General features: G+C 43.8%; 1 non-coding gene across 1 annotated transcript; it reads right to left on the reverse strand.

Moving 5' to 3' along the window:
• Window positions 1–2,197: 2,197 nt before the first annotated feature.
• LOC114809308 lies at window positions 2,198–2,335 on the reverse strand. Its single transcript, XR_003757095.1, has one exon. It is a non-coding gene; the product is annotated as a small nucleolar RNA SNORA7 (small nucleolar RNA).
• Window positions 2,336–19,924: the final 17,589 nt, after the last annotated feature.

Genomic DNA, 19,924 nt, shown 5'->3' on the forward strand with positions numbered 1-19,924 from the left:
TATTGTGTGCAGGGCACAGTACTGAGCACTTGGGTGAGTACAGTACAAAAGAGTTGGTAGACACATTTACTGCTCGCAAAGACCTTATGGTCTAGAGGAGAGACAGACATCAATATAAACAAATTAATAATGGATACGTACATAAGGGCTGTGGGGCTGGGGGTAGGATGAATATCCAGTGCTTAAGCCTTTGAATGTGGGGACAATGGTGGTCTGGCATATATGAAGGGAGTTAGAGGAGAGAGGGAAGAATTGTGAAATGAGTTAGTGTTGAGATAGACTAGATGGAGGCACAGTGACTGAAGCAGCAGCTTTAAAAAGGGATTTATTTAATGAGACTTGTGTAAGAGCAGAAAATACAACATAATGAAAACCAGAAAGAATGATCAGAGATGCTGAATGAAGATAAAGAGCAGCATTAGTAATGAAGGACAGAACTTTGAAACCGACCTAGCTAGAACTGCTGAACAATGTCTTAAAACGTTTCTAGTCACAGAATAGCAAGGGAGCCAGAGAAGGAGAATATTTTGTGAAATGAAGTCAGAATGACAAAACAACTGAACTATTAAATAAATGCTTATGAAACGTAATCACAAGGGAGAATATGAATATTAGGGTGTCGGACATTGGCTGTTTTACCATGGTCAAAGATTCATTCAGATTTACTGAAGCAGGAGTATAAGGTTACTCAGACATTTTCAATGCTCATTTTAGCCAAGTGCTACAGAAAAGGAAAGCACCATCAGCAGGCTCATTACAAGAGCTTGAGAAAACTGATAGCTTAAGCAGAACAAAACTGTCCCAAGTCAGCATGAACTCTACAGAGAAATATCACGGCTTAGTGGAAAGAGCACAGCCTTGGGAGTCAGAGGATGTGGGTTCTAATCCCTCCTCGGACACTTGTCTGCTGTGTGACCTTGGGAAAGTTACTTAACTTCTCTGTGCCTCAGTTACCTAATCTGTAAAATGGAGATTAAAAATGTGAGCCCCAAGTGAGACAACCTGATCTACCCCAGCGCTTACAACAGTGCTTAGCACATAATAAGCACTTAACAAATATCTTATTATTATTATTATTGCAGAACATTAGGACTGGCCTTGGGTGTAGACAACTGCTAGGTGAAGTCTTATGGTCAAGATAGCTTATGAGTAGGATATCCAAACTGTAAGGCTTTGTCAAAACTCATCTAATCACATTTGACTAGAATGGCACTAGCAAATCTTATGAAACGGATCAGCCCATCTTTCACTAGATTTTTAACTACCCAAATCTGAAGAGGGAGGGAAAGGAAAAATCATCCTTTTCATGTCAGAACATGGCTTCTGAAGGATTAGCTTCAGTCTGTTGAAAGGCCATGTGACTTAGTGGAAACAGCCCAGGCCTGGCAGTCAGGAGACCTGGGATCTAATCCCTACAATTCCATTTGTCTGTTGTGTGACCTTGAGCAAATCCCATAACTTCCCTGTTTCCCAGCTCCCTCATCTGTAAAATGGAGATTCATTACCTGTTCTCCCTCCTCCCTTGACTGTGAGCCCCATGTGTGACAGCAACTCTGTCCAATCTAATTGTACAGAGCACATAACAAGTCCTTAACAAATACCACAGTTATAATTAGTGTTATTGCAAACTTCTTTACAGATACTGAGATATAATGTGGTGGTTGATTGACAAGGTGTTGAGTCACACTAAGTCTTTGGGCAGGCAGTAGCTAGAAAGCACAGGGGACTGTCTTTATAGTTTAAGAGATGGTGAGTGCCAAATACAGGGTAGAGGAGTAAGAATAGCTAGAGACTGTCTTAAAGACCAACAGAGGAAGGTTATCCTCAACAAACAGGGAAACAGGAACACAGGACAGGGACCATAAAGAAGCAAGCAAACAAGGGAGAAGAAGACTATATGGGGTTCTTTTTAATGATATTTGGTAAGTGCTTACTGTGTGCCAGGCACTGTACTAAACTCTGAAGTAGTCTTTCCTTGTCTTATGCTGTCAAGACATTTCCTACCCTTAGCGACACCATGGACACCTCTCTCCCAAAATGCCCCACCTGCATCTGCAATCGTTCTGGTAGTGTATCCATAGAGTTTTCTTGGTAAAAACATGGAAGTGGTTTACCTTTGCCACCTTCCATGCAGTAAACTCAAGTCTCCACCCTTGACTCTCTCCCATGCCACTGATGCCCAGCATGGTGAGTTTTGACTTGCAGGAGATTACCTTCCACTCACTAGCCACTGCCTAAGCTAGGAATGGAATAGGTAAGCCTCTGCTTGATTCTCCCTCCCATAGCTGAGACTGGTAGAATACTGGAAATTCTCAAGGTGCAACCCTGAGAGGGGTAGATAGATACAAGCTAAGTGGGTTAAAAATAGTCCATGTTTCACATGGGGCTCCCAGTCTTAATCCCCTTTTTTCAGAGAGAGAATTGAGGCACAGAGAAGTAAAGTGATTTGCCCAAGGTCCCACAGTAGACAAGTGGTGAAGCCGGAATTAGAACCCAGGTCCTCTGATTCCCAGGTCTGTCCACTCTGTCCCACTAGGCCACACTGCTTCTCTAAGTCGAATAAGGGAGAATGCCCACCATACACAGGGGCCATGCGAATGATCCTTGACCACTTGGTGATACCAGGTGACCAGAAGGTGGCCTTGGCCATGAGTGTGCAGACCATGGGAGAAGGGGGAGGGGGAGGTAAAATTTTACCACCCTCTGCTTCATGTGTTCAACACCCAAAGCCCCCAGACAACCCATCAATGGTGAAGAACCCCTACTGAGGGTGGAACTGTGAGGAAGCAAGAGATGTTGGAACGGGTAAAAGGGGGTTCAATGCCCTGCAATATTTGCTCTGTGCTTCAGAGACCATTGGCATGCCAGTGTGGGAGAGTCATAATGTCCACTTCTCCCTGGTATTGTTCTGGAGCTCTGGAGGGTTGATGCATTCACTGAGGGGTTACTATATTGAGACAGGTATTTTTACTCTTATAGATTCTTTTTCAGGAATCCTATTACATTATTGATTACACAAAGGTTGTCAGAAACAAGGTAAGAGTAAAAATAACAATTATAATAACAATAATAATTGTGAGATAGGGTAAGTCTTCCTATGAGCCAAGCACTGAACTGAGCACTGGGGTAGATATAAGGTAGTTAAGTCGGACATATCCCCTGTTCAACATGGGGCTCAGTGGGAGAATGTGGATTTAATCTCCATTGTACACATGAGGAAAGTGAGGCACAGAAAAATTAAATGACTTCTCTAGTCAACCAACATGTAAGCAGAGGAACAGGATTAGAACTCAGGCCCCTTTACTTCCAGGCCTGGACTCTTTCTACTATACAATGCAAAACAACATTGCTGCATGAGGCTTGGGAGAAACATGAAGATAGCCAAGCAATAGGTGAATGGTGCCCTGGGTGAGCTGAACTGGCAAATAGAGAAAGCAGGATTCTGAAATGTCACTTCAAGCAATGCTGCATAATGGGGAACAATTGGAAAACAGCAGTGCCATCCCAGGAGATCCCACCAGGTATGTGGATAAAGCTCAACATCAGTGACATCGCTTTCAAACAAGAAGACCAGAGAGATACCCAATGTCTGTTTTCATCCTGAACAGATTGCTACACAATTCCTGGAGATTTTGAGAAAAGTTATCATTAGACCATCTTTGGTCAGGCCTTTACTTCTAAACTCTATATTTCCACCTGAGGACTGGAAGTAGAGGTGCACATTTAGGGTGTTCATAATGTTGGGGGATGTATTTAAACACAAAAGCTAAGGAATGAGAATCCTTTCCTGTTAGATGATGTGTGGGTCCCAGTTGAGACTATGCTATTTTTAGCAAGGCTCTCAACTGATTGAGAACTGTGGGTCACGAGGGCTTCTATCAGTGAAATAACTGTGAGTCTGATGCAGAACAACTGCAATTAGAAGCCACCTTCTCTTCGGAACAACCATGACTGACAAGATGCTCCCCTGCACCTAACCCCAGGAATTTTTTTACTTCTTCACTTTCAACTGGACTCTTTTAAAGAAGTACCCAATAGGTATGCAGTTTGCTAATCTGTCTTCCACAAAAAAAGAAAGGCTTCCAGTCAACCTTGGGAAAACTTTGTTGTTCACATTCTTCCATTTACAACTTCGGTTTATGAGCTGCTCCTCCCACCCCCTCCTCTAATTGGTTCCCCAGGGCAGCATCTGATTGGTGGGCAAATCTGCTTATTGAGTCCCTCGAACACGTGTTGCAATCCTCTTTGGTTTTTAATGCAGGAGGGTGGGTACGATGGGCACTCAGTACCCACTGCTTCATTCTTCTCTGTTTTGCAGTTCTACTAATGACCAGCTCTGAGGTCTTTCTGTAGGAAAATCAGAAACCGCAGAAGTCAAGGAATGGGGTTAGGGAACAGTTTAATTGTAACTGGGAGGGTATCTGGGCTGAGACACACCTGTGCCAACTCAGACTGGTGCTCTGTCTCCAGTCCTGCAAGGCTCCGAATCCATGCCCTCCCTTGTGTTCACTAGCAGTGCCAAGACCAACACGTAGTACCTGGGAAAATGATTCATCAAAAATCTTTGAGGATCTCACCAAACAGGAGGATTTCCATCCATTCTGTGTCCAACCAGACCTTCTTGTATCTACCCACCATTTAGTACAGTGTCTGGCATGTAGTAAATGCTTAACAAATACCACCATTATTCATAAAGTCAGATTTGCTTTGCAGCACCTTGTTAAGTTATTTTAGTATTTAGAGGAATGCCTTCCAAAAAGTTTGCATTACTGGTTTGTTTCATTCCTCTTTGATCATGTAACTATATTCATTGCATTTTATCTTTGCTAATATATTCATATTATTTTGGGTAGGTTTTTGGATCTTGGGAATACATTAATTTGCTTTCCATCATTTCCTAAGAGAAGTTATCATTTGTTCAGCACTCCTTTCTTTACTATTTTATGTTCATGGAGCCAATAAAGAGCTCAAATTGGGAAATAGCAGTGTCTGCTTAACCTATCTTGAATTGACCACCGTCCATTAATTTTTCCAAACACTTCTTGAATTTGTTGGTATTTTCAGCTTGCACAACTTCCTGTTGCATTGATTTCTGTAAATACATCTCCTGAGGAATAACCAGGAGTTGGTTTGATAGTGGTCAATTTCAGGTAATATGCTTTAGGGTCCTTTTAAAATTTTGTGAGGCTCTGAAATCCATTTCCTGGAGAATTTTGCCATTCTTTCTGGATGGGAAAGGGGTGGAAGGGGAATGGGACCTCCCGAGATATTGCATGTCCTATTGTCCTATTCTTCCCTAAACCATCTGAGTGGACAACCCAAAATCACATCTGAGTTCTCTACTTGTGCTCATTCAGCTTGGCTTCTTGTGAAACAGGATGACCATGATGCAACATGTCCAAATCTCAGATTGGAGGGTTACATTTTTGCAAAATCCCATGTTAAGGAAAATTTACATTGAAGTCTATCCTGAGGCTGCAGGCACAGGCACATGAGCACAAGATGTATCTTCTAATAAAGCAGCATGCCAGGCAAGCTCATGTTGTCAGAAGAATGTTCCCAAGTTCCCTAATGACATTCTAGATGAGATGTACAGTGAAGATGTGGTATGGTTTTACTGAGTTTATAATAGCACTGTAGAGCTGGCTGCAAAACAAGCAGCATGTGTCCAGATTAGAACCGGACAGAGTCCCTCAGTTTGTCTTTAATTAAACAGGGCTGTAGAGTTCCTACTTAGAACTCCTGGAAGATCACAGCATGACTCAGCCATAGGCATAGTGTGGAAAGTTAATATTTGCAGCTTATTGGGAATCGTAGAGCAAAAGGAAGCTTTAATGAGGACTGAAGGAAAACTCCCATAAAACAAATGTTAGAAAGTTGAGTCTTGTGGGTCCTATAATAAGTGTTGAGCCAGGACAAACTTGAGAAAACTTTTCTGAGAAGCAAACCCTGATGTATTCAACAGTACACTCAGCTTGCTGACTTGCAGAGTTTGATGCAAGTCAAATGGATGAAAAGAGGAGGCAAAGAGTAATCTCCTTTCCCCTCTTCAGTAGATGCACTGAGTTCCTATCTACACCTAGCCCACAGGTATTTATGGTATGTATATATGTATATTTGGAATGTGGGAAAGCAATTGAACACTGCTGGGTGTACCCATCATACAGGTTAGGTTTCATAATATCCCAGCAGCTCCTGCCACAACCGCTTCTTTATAAAGGCCGTCCTAAGACTGGTGACATAAATGTTCCTAAAAATATGTGGTCGAAAGTTGAAGCAGAAGTTGGAACCAATTTTCTTACAGGAAGATTTGATCTGGAACCAAGGTTGGGTATTCTATTATTACCAAAATGACCCAGAATTGGGTACTCAATCAATTACACGTGAATAATCTGGCTGATCAATGTATTTATATTGAATTACAGGGGTTCCCTGATAAATTAGCTTACTTTACCTTTCTCGGAAGTAAAATGGATGGGTCAAGACTCCCTGCTGACTCCACCTGGTGATTAGGTAACCCCTTCTTCTCTGACCCTTGCTTCTCTGATGCCATCTCCCTCAATTTTACAACTTCCTCTCCCATCAATCAATACTAACAAATGTGGTATTTGTTAAGAGCTTTCTATGAACCAGGCATTGTACTAAGCACTGGGAGAGATACGAATTAATCAGCTACCACACAGGGCTCACATTCTAAATAGGAGGGAGCACAGGTATCGAATCCCCATTTTGCAGATAAGGGAATTGAGGCACAGAGAAGTTAAAATGACTTGCTCAAAGTCACACAGCAGGCAGGGTATGGTCAGGATTAGAACCTAGATCTTCTGATTCCTAGGACCATGATCTTTCTACTAGGCAACATTGCTTCCCAATCAATCAAGCAATGAATAATGCTATCCACTGATTGCTTACTGTGTGCAAAGCATTATAAAAAGTACTTGGGAGAGTAAACTCCAGTTGCTACAGTTGTAGTCTGTCCTCCAAAGAGGACTAGGGATGCAAAATTCAAAATGATAAATTGTAAAGCTGAAATGGTTTGAATTTTAAAATGTGGCAAATGCCATTTATCTTCTCAACACATGTTGAGATGAGTATATTCTGAATTGGTGAGTAGCTCTAAAATGGGGTACCTACTTGTGCTACCAGGCAAGGTAAGCACTCTGTCCAACTTTCTTCTTGTCAAGGTGAGCAAATCTCACCTCCCTCTGCATACTTTTTTTAATCAGACAAGATAATTATCAGATAATTGCTTTCCCCCACTTCAAAGCCTTATTGCAGGCACATCTCCAGGAAGCCTTGCCTGTCTAAGCCCTCCTCTCTTCTTCTCCCACTCCCTTCTGCACCACTCATAGGTGCTCCACGATTCATCCTCTCTCCCTACCCCACAGAGTTTATGTATACACCTGTGTATATCTGTAATTCATTTATTTATCTATTTATCTATTTATTTATTTATATTAATGTCTATCTCCCCCTCTAGGCTGTGAGCTTGTTGTGGACAGGGAATGTGTTTGATGTTATATTGTACTCTTCCAAGGACTTAGTGCTATGCTTTGCACAAAGTAAGTGCTCAATAAATAGAAATAATAATAATAATAATATTTGTTAAGCCCATGCTAACAACAATAATAATAATAATAATGTTGGTATTTGCTAAGCATTTATTATGTGCCAAGCACTGTTCCAAGTGCTGGGGTAGATACAAGGTCACCAGGTTTTCCCACGTGGGGCTCAGTCTTAATCCCCATTTTACAGATGAGGTAACTGGGGCACAGAGAAGTTAAGTGACTTGCCCAAAGTCACACAGCTGACAAGTGGTGGAGCCAGGATTAGAACCCATGACCTCTGACTCCCAAACCTGTGCTCTTTCCACTAAGCCATGCTGCTTCTCAGAGTCAAAAACTTACTATGAGTAAGTCTTACTATGAGTCAAACACTGTTCTAAGCACTGGGGTAGACAAAAGCTAATCAGGTTAGAAAATGTTTCTGTCCCACGTGAGACTCATGGTCTCAGTAGGAAGGAGAAGTGGTATTGAATCCCCATTTTACAGTTAAAGAAACTGAGGCAAGAGAAGATAAGTGACTAGCTCAATGTAACAAAGCAGGCAAATGGTGGTGGTGCTGGGATTAGAACCCAAGATCTTTGGCTCCCAGTCCTGTGCTCTTTCCAGTAGGCCACACTGCACTCCCTACTTTGAGATCCTGGACTCTAGGTTTTCTTGTTCTACTTTTCCTCTACCCTAAACTAGCTCTCAATCCCATCCCTTGAGAAGCAATGTGTCCCAGTGGAAATAGCATGGGCTGGGAGTCAGAGGACCTGGGTTCTAATCTCAGCTCTTCCACTTGCTGGCTTCATGATTTTGGGTAAGTCACTTAACCTCTCTTTTTTTTGGGGGGGGGTAACATAGGGCTCACAGTCTTAATCCCCATTTTACAGATGAGGTAATTGAGGCACAGATAAGTAAAGTGATTTGCCCAAGGTTATACAACTGATATGTGATGGAGCTGGACTTCGAATCAGGTCCTTCTGACTCCCAGGCCAATATTATATCCTCTAGGCCAAGATTCTTCCCTCATCTTTAACATGAGGATTTAATACCTGTTCTCCCTCTCTCTTAGACTGTGAGCTCCATGTGGAATAGGGACTGTGATTGATCTGATTGTCTTTTATATACACCAGCGCTTTGCACCCAGCAAGTGCATCAAGAATATCACAATTACTGTTACAACTAATTCCATAGCCTTTCTAAACCCATCCCCACAGCTTTCTTTTACTTTTCAGGGTTTTTTTCTCTCTAGTTGATTTAATACCACTGCCTGCTCCTGCCCTCACCACTGCTGCCCCCTGCCCTGCCTGAAGCATCCAGCCCCAGGACTGCAAACTCAGAGAACGAGGAAAGACTAAAGATGAAAGGGAAAGTGGTGAAGGTGCACTGCCAGGCCTCTTCTCCCACTCCTGCCACTTACAGCTGCCCCCATCAGAGCTAGGTCGGGTCACACCCCCTGACTTTGCAACCCTAGGAGATGTGGGATACAACCTGGAGAGGGGATTGTGCCAAGAGAAGTTCAGTGCTGAATCTGTGCAGAATCTTAAAAGAAAAAATGAGTAGCAGATATTGGGGGGGGGGCAAATGTAGGGAAAAAAACACAGGGGGCTGACAATCTTTTCCTGGCTGTGAGAATGGATGGCACTGTAGAGGAATGGCAACATGATCTGTCCTTAATACAAAGCTAGGAAAGAAGCTTGGTGTAAGCCAGGAGAAGGAACTGAAGGCTAGCATAATCACAGCAATTCTACGAGTAAAGGGCAGACCCCTGAAACAATGTGCCCAAAATGGCAGAAAGTGCACTGTTAAAGAGGTGCACAAGGAAGGACAGACTAGAGGGCAGAAGGGTCAATATGGTAATAAAACATGAAATGTGTCCACATGGGCATACTTTGGTATGCAAGGTGGACAGAGAGAATTCATAGAGATAATTTTGAGATTAATTGTTTCCTTTTATACAAAGTTCCTTTCCAGGAATGGTGGAGTAATTGGCAATTAACCATAACTTTTACAAACTATCTATCAAAAATGTCAAGCTAAATGGCACCAGGAACTTCAATTTATTCAGAGCCACAGTTACCTGGGGGAGGATCCAAGCATCTTTTGGAAAGGGGATTTCAACTGAGGGCATATGGGGTATAGTAGTCCCTCTACATTCTTGGATTTTTTTTTGTATGGGTTGGTTGGCTGTACCCCTATCACTGCAGCAGTGATGCAGTGCCCCCTGGTTTTAGCACCCACTCACTGTACTAATATCAACAGGCTTTCTGTTTCCCAGATCCCCTGACTAGCAACTTTTAGACTGTGAGCCTGCTTAGGTGCAGGAATAATGATTAATTTACGCCTGTATATTTTTTCCCATAGTTTAGTACAGTTCTCTGCCTACAGTAAGCACTAAGAAATACTATCCCTACCACTACCCAGCCCACATTGTTCCATAGGAAAAGCAGAAATAGGGTGCAGTGATGGGGGAAGGAGGAAAAGTAGTCTGGATATGATTATTGGTTTCTGCACTGAGACCCACTCAATGAGGTCCTGTCTGAACCCAGAAGGATGGGTGCGGTGAGTACTGGGCACCTACTGTATGTTGCTTCTCATAGCAGCAGATACTCTGCTTCCCAAGACTCCTGATTTACCAGGATAAAATTGGTGGAGTTGGAGATGGAAGCAGGAATGGTGGGTTTTTGTTTTTTTAATGGTATTCCTTAAGCACTTTCTATGTGCCAGGCACTGTACTAAGTGCTGGGCTAGATACAAGTTAATCAGTTTGGACACAGTCCACGTCCCATGTTCCATGTCTAGACTGTAAGCTCATTGTGGGAAGTGAATTTGTTTATTGCTGTATTGTACTCTTTCATTCATTCATTCATTCATTCAATAGTATTTATTGAGCGCTTACTATGTGCAGAGCACTGTACTAAGCGCTTGGGATGAACAAGTCGGCAACAGATAGAGACAGTCCCTGCCGTTTGACGGGCTTACAGTCTAATCGGGGGAGATGGACAGACAAGAACAATGGCAATAAATAGAGTCAAGGGGAAGAACATCTCGTAAAAACAGTGGCAACTAAATAGAATCAAGGCGATGTAGAATTCATTAACAAAATAAATAGGGTAATGAAAATATATACAGTTGAGACTCTCTGTATATACTCTCTTTCCCAAGCACTTAGTACAGTGTCTGCGCACAGTAAGTGTACAATAAATAGGACTGAATGGATCAATGTGGGGCTCACAGACTTAATCCCCATTTTAGAGATAATATAACTGAGGTACAGAGAAGTTACGTGACTTTTATCCCCTTACAAGCCTGATGAGTGTCGATAATTAAAGTCTGATAATAAATCTAAAAGACAAAAGGGAGGGAAAGCAGCAAATAGTCTTTTCTCCTATTTCCAGCAAATCCAAGGATCCTCCCCCAAAATAGTCTCACCAAACTGGGGAGCCCACACTGGTGTCTGCTGGAGACCAGATGAGAGAGTGAGGATGACTCAGCAGAAACCACCCCCACTCCTGAAAAACCAAATGTGGGGCCTGATTTGCAGGGTCAGAAAGCCTTGAACGGGTGAAGTGAGATCTGGACACTTGCAACTGAGTTTATTCAGCAGAGATAAAAACTTATCTTCCCTCTGGAAGGAGGGTGCCATTCTGTTCATACCTTTCAAGAGTAAATGCTCAGTACAGAGTTCTGCACACAGTAAGCACTCAATAAATACGATTGAATAAAAGAGTGGGTATACATAATTTGACCCTCTGAGTTTTCTTCTTGCTTAGGTCATCACTTCAGTTCTCCACCTCCTTCCTTGGGTTTTCTACTTCCTCCACTGACACAGATTCTGGAACATTTTCAGTCCATTTCTTCAGGAAAATCTCCAGTACTAGGAACAGTCCAGCATTATTCTTCTGGGGGTTTAAATGACTGAAGCAGCATAGGTCTTTGTTTAACTTTTTAAATTTTATAATACTATGTAAAACTTCCTATTGAAAGTTCCCATTTCCATTCTATTCTGTTCATTTCTATTTGATTCCCATTGTTTGAATCCTGTCTTCCCTTCAATCTTTATATCTCATATGAGGTTCCATACCAATTAATTGAGTTCTGTAAAGATCATTAAAGATCCTCAATACAGGGTGCTGAAGTAACTGAATGAATAAACCCAGAGTAAACAGATATTTTGTTTTCATTCTAGAGAGCATATAGGAGACATCCCAGTGGCCTTTTATTTGTTCAACTGTAATGACCTTTAATTTCAGTTACTAGCCTGCACGTTTCATTTCCTGGGACATAGAAAAGGAAGGAGAAGGGGCATTATTGGTTATAGAGATAATAATTCTAACAGAATTCTCATCACACCTCCATTCAGTGGATCCTCTTATCTTTCCAAAGTAAATAATTAGCTATTTACCTTGTGAGGGTATTTTGCAATTACTCTGGAGAAAGGGCATTTGAATAGTGCCTCCTTTGAGAAAATTCTAGGAATGTTAAATCAAAAGGAGCTATCTGAGCACAGGATAGCCCTGGTGACATCATACTGTGGCACAACTCAAACTAAAGCATGTAAAAGGATGTCCCTAACTATAGATTGTTCCCATTGGAAATCCAGTGGTGCAGAGCTTCCTTTAATCTTCTTGGTCCAAGTGGAATAATAATCTATCCTTAGAAAAATTTAGGAACTAATGAATACATTGGCCAGAGTGGCTCTCCTCTCTACATTTATATGATACTGCAGCTATGAGGCCCTTCAGATCCTATCATCCTTCATGAAAAAAAGGAGCAAACCAATTTACCCTTATTATCAAGTGACTGGTGCCATGAAAATAAGATTGAAGCTAAATGCAGCCTTCAAGAACTAATCTTTGGCTCAACATCATAGTAACAGAAGAGTAATTAGGATCCAAGTGGATAAGGGGGACATTTTGCCCCGTAGTTCCTGAACCAATGTCAAAATGACTTCGCCAGTTCTTCCTTTCTGGCAATGAAAGAAACCTCCTGCTTCTTTGGGAAAACTGGCAAGAACTCAGAATTTCGTTGAATAAGAGCCTGCTTTTCATTCTGAAAAATGATTGATCTTCAGAAAGAAAAACTGCTGCCAGTTTTGAAAGCCAAAAATAAAAAATAAAAATTTTTACAAGGTTCAGGTCCAAAGAAAACCAAAAAATTCCCTCCAGAGTCTTGGCTCCTCATCTTTCCTCCTGAGTGCTACCTGCTTTATATTGTTTATTTCTGCTCCATAAGAGGCGGGGAGGGGGAGGCAGTCACGGTGTGCTCACCGCCTGGAGACCACATGTCAAAATGACCACTTCTCCCATGTTTGGCTGTTAAAGAAAAACAGAGTGAGCAGCAGAGAGTTGAAAAAGATGTTAGTGATGCTCACTTCAGAGTATAAATGTGATGTAGGGGAAATGGATTCCTGGCAAGTATGTGGCCAGAGAGCTCCCTCCTAGATCCTACAAAAAGGTCTTCTCTCAAACTCTCCTTATGCAAGGCCATCCAGGCACAATTTTCCTTTCTTTCTATGGTGCTCTGGGTCACATAGGCTCCCATTGTTTCTACTGGAGGGCACTCAAGATTCCCAACAATGTACTGGATGCTGAAGAATCAAGTCAGACATCAGTGGAAATGGTATGCACCATGAACAACTTTTGATGTTTCAGGGCAGTGTGTCTTTTTCCAGGTGTGATGTTGCTGTAGTTCTTGGGATTGGCAGCTACACTTTGTGTCCAATAATAATATTAATAATGACAATTATGGTATTTGTTTAAGTGCTTACTAGGTGCCAGGTACTGCACTAAGTACTGGGATAGTGTTCCCAGGTGTTCCATCATCTCAAGGTCAAATGCTATCTTACAACTGCCTGAGCTAGCAAAACAGAACTTGGAAGTGCAGGTGGGATACCACCCCCACAAAAGAAAGTGCTAGGTAGACATCCCAGGCCAGGAATACGGAAGGTGTCCCTCATGCCCATGCCAATGAAATAGGGTATGGAGAAGGGAAGTGATGGAGATTAGACAAGTAGAAACCGGAAGCCCTAACAGCCTGGAAGGACAGATGATAAATACATGCTACCTCCGATGTCCTGGGCAGCAGAACTAGACTTGCAGCAGCCACCTGTGTGTCATCTCTGCCCAGAGCATGGGATGTCTGCTCTGTCTACATCACGTGAGGAGCTGTGGGACAGGTGAGGGTCTTGCTAAATGCTTGTGGAACTGGAAGGTAGGGCACTTCATCATGTGTGTGAAATACGTAAATATATTCCTTCCAAGTGGGACGTGTTCGTGGGTGGTAGCTAGATGCTTCACCATGTGCGAGTAACAAATAACTGAATTCTGTCCCCGAGTGTGAAGCATTCATGGGTGGGAGCTAGGTGCTTCACTATGTGTGAGAAAAGCATAAGTGAATTCCTCCTGAGTGAGAAGTGCTCATGGTCAGGAGTTAGGTACTTCACCATGTGCAAGTAACTTCTAAGAGGGAAGTTCAATTCCTCACGTGTGTGAATAACCAAAAATAAGTGTATTCCTCCCAAAAGAGAAGTTCACTTTGCCACATAGAATAAATTTTGTATGGCACAGCCCTTCTGACTCCAGTATCTCCCTCTCACTGAACCGATCCTTGAGTTTGTCCAAGTAAGATGGGTGAGAGGTAGATACAGTCTAACCAGGTAGGACACAGTCCCTGTCCCACATAGGGCTCACAGTCTTAATCCCCATTTTACAGATGAGGTAACTGAGGCCCAAGGAAGTGAAGTGACTTGCCCAGGGTCACATAGCAGACAGGTGGCACAGCCAGAATTAGAACACAGGTCCTTCTGAGTCCGAGGTCCATGCTCTATCTACTTGGCCACACTCTTTCTTGTTATTAGGAGTCATTACTCTCCATATGGGTATTGAACTTCTGCTGACACAATGTAAATCCTTTTCCAAGGGCGGTCCATTGTGTGCAATTGGCTTGTGGTGTGTTGATGGTGAGGGGCTTTTTGTCTGCTTCATTTTATTTTTTAAAGACAAAATAATCCTAACTGGGACTGTCAATCTGATTATCTCATTCCTACCCCAGTTCTTGGCACATACTAAGTGTTTAATTAATATCATGAATACAATCATTAAGAGCTCTGGGTAAATGCCATTACTGGGACAGACTTATGATATATGCATCTCAGTATTCTGTCTCTGAAATAAACAGAACTACCCTTAGAAGTATTGGGTGATGGTTTCCCTCTTTGACACCCAGAGGAATATTGTGACTTTCCCTCAGACTTTTTCCCTCATTTCTCTCTGGTAACTTATTCTGGACCTTTCATCCAAGATTTTGAGCCTGCTGATATTTTCAGCTTTCCCCAAGTCCCAAAATAAGGGGTTTCAGGTGCTTACCACTATTTCAAACTTCCCTAGATATTCCCTTGAATCTTGATATTCTGGGATTTAATGAACAATAGTTCTATGTTCAACCTTCATGATTATGTAAACTTTAATACTATTCCCTCTTAGTTGTTGTCTTTCCAGATCAAAGCAACCTAACCCTTTCAATCTTTCTTCATAAAGAAGTTTCCCAAACCCTTTGACCATCTTGGTTGCCCTTCCCAAACTTCAAAAATCAAAACTGCCTGCAGTATTTCAGTTGAGTGAACAAAGGCTTCATGTAGAGACAAAGTGATGTCTCTGGTTTTATGTCCCTCTAGACTGTAAGCTCCTTGTGGGTAGGGAATGTAGGCATTGTACTCACCCAAGCGTTTTGTACAATACTTTGCATCCAGTCACTTCATTCATTCATTCTTTCAATCATATTTACTGAGTGCTTACTGTGTGCAGAGCACGATACTAAGTGCTTTCATTCATTCATTCATTCAATAGTATTTATTGAGCGCTTACTATGTGCAGAGCACTGTACTAAGCGCTTGGAATGAACAAGTCAGCAACAGATAGAGACAGTCCCTGCCATTTGACGGGCTTACAGTCTAATCGGGGGAGACAGACAGACAAGAACAATGGCAATAAATAGAGTCAAGGGGAAGAACATCTCGTAAAAACAGTGGCAACTAAATAGAATCAAGGCGATGTACATTTCATTAACAAAATAAATAGGCTAATGAAAATATATACAGTTGAGCAGACAAGTACAGTGCTGAGGGGGTGGGAAGGGAGAGGGGGAGGAGCAGAGGGAAATGGGGGAAAAGAGGGTTAAGCTGCGGAGAGGTGAAGGGGGGGTGGTAGAGGGAGTAGAGGGAGAAGGGGAGCTCAGTCTGGGAAGGCCTCTTGGAGGAGGTGAGCTCTAAGTAGGGTTTTGAAGAGGGGAAGAGAATTAGTTTGGTGGAGGTGAGGAGGGAGGGCATTCCAGGACCGCGGGAGGACGTGGCCCAGGGGTCGACGGTGGGATAGGCGAGACCGAGGGACAGTGAGGAGGTGGGCGGCAGGGGAGCGGAGCATGCGGGGTGGGCAGTAGAAAGAGAGAAGGGAGGAGAGGTAGGAAGGGGCAAGGTGACATAGAGCCTTGAAGCCTAGAGTGAATAGTTTTTGTTTGGAGCCGAGGTTGATAGGCAACCACTGGAGGTGTTTAAGAAGGGGAGTGACATGCCCAGATCATTTCTGCAGGAAGATGAGCCGGGCAGTGGAGTGAAGAATAGACTGGAGCGGGGCGAGAGAGGAGGAAGGGAGATCAGAGAGAAGGCTGACACAGTAGTCTAGCTGGGATATAACGAGAGCCCGTAGCAGTAAGGTAGCCGTTTGGGTGCAGAGGAAAGGACAAATCTTGGCGATATTGTAAAGGTGAAACTGGCAGGTCTTGGTTACAGATAGGATGTGTGGGGTGAACGAGAGAGACGAGTCAAGGATGACACCGAGATTGCGGGTCTGAGAGACGGGAAGGATGGTCGTGCCATCCACGGTGATAAGGAAGTCTGGGGGAGGACTGGGTTTGGGAGGGAAGATGAGGAGCTCAGTCTTGCTTATGTTGAGTTTTAGGTGGCGGGCCAACATCCAGGTGGAGACATCCTGGAGGCAGGAGGAGATGCGAGCCTGAAGGGAGGGAGAGAGGACAGGGGCAGAGATGTAGATCTGCGTGTCATCTCCGTAGAGATGGTAGTCAAAGCTGTGAGAGCGAATGAGTTCACCAAGGGAATTAGTGTAAATGGAGAACAGAAGAGGGCCAAGAACTGACCCTTGAGGAACTCCAACAGTTAAAGGATGGGAGGGGGAGGAGGCGCCAGCGAAGGAGACCGAGAATGACCGGCCAGAGAGGTAAGAGGAGAACCAGGAGAGGACGGAGTCTGTGAAGCCAAGGTGAGATAAGGTACGGAGGAGGAGGGGATGGTCGACAGTGTCAAAGGCAGCAGAGAGGTCAAGGTGGATTAGAATGGAATAAGAGCCATTGAATTTGGCAAGAAGGAGGTCATGGGTGACCTTAGAGAGAGCAGTCTCGGTAGAGTGGAGGGGACGGAAGCCAGATTGGAGGGGGTCCAGGAGAGAATGGGAGTTAAGGAATTCTAAGCAGCGATTGTAGATGACTCGTTCTAGGATTTTGGAAAGGAAGAGTAATAGGGAGATAGGGCGATAACTGGAGGGGGAAGTGGGGTCAAGAGCGGGTTTTTTTAGGATGGGGGAGACATGGGCATGTTTGAAGGCAGCGGGGAAGGAGCCATTGGAGATTGAGTGGTTAAAAATAGAAGTTAAGGAAGGGAGGAGGACAGGGGCCATGGTTTTAATAAGGTGAGAGGGAATGGGGTCCGAGGCGCAGGTGGAGGGGGTGGCACTTGCGAGGAGGGAGGAGATCTCCTCTGAGGATACTGCAGGGAAGGATGGAAAAGTAGGGGAGAGAGTTGGTGGGGGGGAGGGGACAGGCGGAAGGGTGACTTTGGGGAGCTCAGACCTGATTGTGTTGATTTTTGTGATGAAATAGGTGGCCAGATCACTGGGGGTGAGAGATGGGGGAGGGGGAGGAACGGGGGCCTAAGGAGAGAGTTAAAGGTCCGGAACAATTGGCGGGGGTGATGGGCATGGGTGTTGATGAGGGAGCAGAAGAAGTTTTGCCTGGAGGAGGAGAGGGCAGAGTTAAGGCAGGAAAGGATAAATTTGAAGTCGGCTTGGTGCTTGGACTTTCGCCAACAGTGCTCAGCAGCTCGAGCATAAGAGCGTAGGAGGCGGACAGAGGAGGTGATCCAGGGCTGTGGGTTAGTGGAGCGAGAGCGGCGGAGGGAAAGGGGGGCGAGATAGTTGAGATGAGTAGAGAGGGTGGAGTTGAGAGCGGAGACCTGATCATCAAGAGTGGGAAGTTAGGACAGGGCGGCAAAGTGAGGAGAGATGCTTTTGGAAAGACAGATGGGATCAAGAGAGCGGAGGTCTCTGTGGGGCAGTAGCGAAGATTTGCAGGGGGAGGAAGTGTGAGAGATGAGGCAGGTGAGAAGGTTATGGTCAGAGAGAGGGATTTCAGAGTTGGTGAGGGAGGAGATAGTGCAGCGGTAGGAGATGACGAGATCGAGGGTGTGACCGAGTCGGTGAGTGGGCGCGGTATGGTGGAGGAGGAGGTCGGCAGAGTCGAGGAGGGATAGCAGGCGGGCGGCAGAGGAGTCATTGGGTACATCCATATAGATGTTGAAGTCTCCAAGGATAATAATAATAATGTTGGTATTTGTTAAGCGCTTACTATGTGCAGAGCACTGTTGTAAGTGCTGGGCGAGATACACCGTAATCAGGTTGTCCCACGTGAGGCTCACAGTTAATCCCCATTTTACAGATGAGGTAACTGAGGCACAGAGAAGTTAAGTGACTTGCCCACAGTCACACAGCTGACAAGTGGCAGATCCGGGAGTCGAACTCATGACCTCTGACTCCGAAGCTCAGGCTCTTTTCCACTGAGCCAGGAGGGCGGTAGATGACAGCAACAAGTATCTGGAGGGGGTGGTAGAGGCGAATGATATGGGCTTCGAAGGAGGGAAAGGAGAGGGAGGGGGGAGGAGGGATAGTGTGGAAGCAGCAACGGGGTGAGAGGAGGAAGCCAACGCCTCCTCCTTTACCGGTGAGTCTGGGAGAGTGGGAGAAGGGCTTAAAAAGTACAATAAAGCAATAGAAACCATCCCTGCCCACACTGGGTTTACAGTCTAGAAGGGGGGAGACAGACATCAAAACAAGTAAACAGGCATTAATATAAATACATAAGTGCTGTGGGGTAGGGAGAGGTGGGCAGAGCAAAGGGAGCAAGTTGAGGCAACGTGCAACGGAGGGGGAGATGAGGAAAAGAGGGGCTTAGTCTGGGGATGGCCTCTTGGAGAAGGCACTCAATAAATACCACTGATGATCATGAGGATATCCCCTTCCTGAAGATGCCTGATACTTTAATTGGCCTCCTCAGCACCATATGGAGTAAGCACTCAATAAGTATGACTAATGATTTGACTGATTGAAGGAACTGAATCAAGAGGTTGTTTTAAAAAATACCAGTTCAGGATCCCATCCTCCTATGCAACTCAGGTATCTAATTTTCAAAATTATATTCCTAGAATACTCCTAGAATATTCTTCCAAAATAATCTCTCAAATTTCTCAGTCTTAACCACATATAAAAAACATAAGAAATATAAGCATTCAGAAGGGAATTACAGTGGGGATGGTATCTCAGTTACCTCATCTGTAAAATGAGGATTAAGACTGTGAGCCCCATGAACTATGTCGATAGACCATGGGCCTGGGAGTCAGAAGGTGATGAGTTCTAATCCTGGCTCTGCCACTTGCCTGCTGTGTGACCTTGGGCAAGATAGTTCACTTCTCTGTGCCTCAGATACCTCATCTGTAAAATGGGAATTGAAATTGTGAGCCCCATGTGCGTCAGGGACTGTTTCCAACTGAGGCAAACCTGATTTGCTTTTATCTAACCCAGAACTTAGAACAGTGCCTGGCATATAGTAAGCATATAGTAACAAATACCATAATTACTATTACTATTATAATGTCCAACCTGATTAACTATGCCTGGCACATAGTAAACTCTTAACAGATATTGTAAAAAACTGGAAAATAGAGCACTGAGGCAAGGAAGGGACAAATGCAAATCTCTTCTGCCACCCCTCTGTCACAGCCATCATGGCATGAATAATAATAATAATGATGGCATTATCATTATTATTATTATTATGAATGTACATTCTATTTGGGTTAAAGGACAAAGCCTGTTCTGAATTATAAGCCATATGTCTATTTGCTTGTGAATTCCTGAAAATTAAACTGTTAAACATATAAAGCTGTAAGAAACAGCATGTCTTGAGAATAAGGGTGGCCAGTGGATAGAAGAATACAGTACTGAGAGTCAGAAGGACCTGGGTTGTAATCCCGGCTCTGCAAATTGTCTGCTATGTGACCTTGGGCAAGTCACTCTACTTCCCTATGCCTCAGTTAA

This window comes from Ornithorhynchus anatinus, chromosome 2 (genome assembly GCF_004115215.2).
Source record: "Ornithorhynchus anatinus isolate Pmale09 chromosome 2, mOrnAna1.pri.v4, whole genome shotgun sequence".
NCBI classification, from domain to species: domain Eukaryota; kingdom Metazoa; phylum Chordata; class Mammalia; order Monotremata; family Ornithorhynchidae; genus Ornithorhynchus; species Ornithorhynchus anatinus.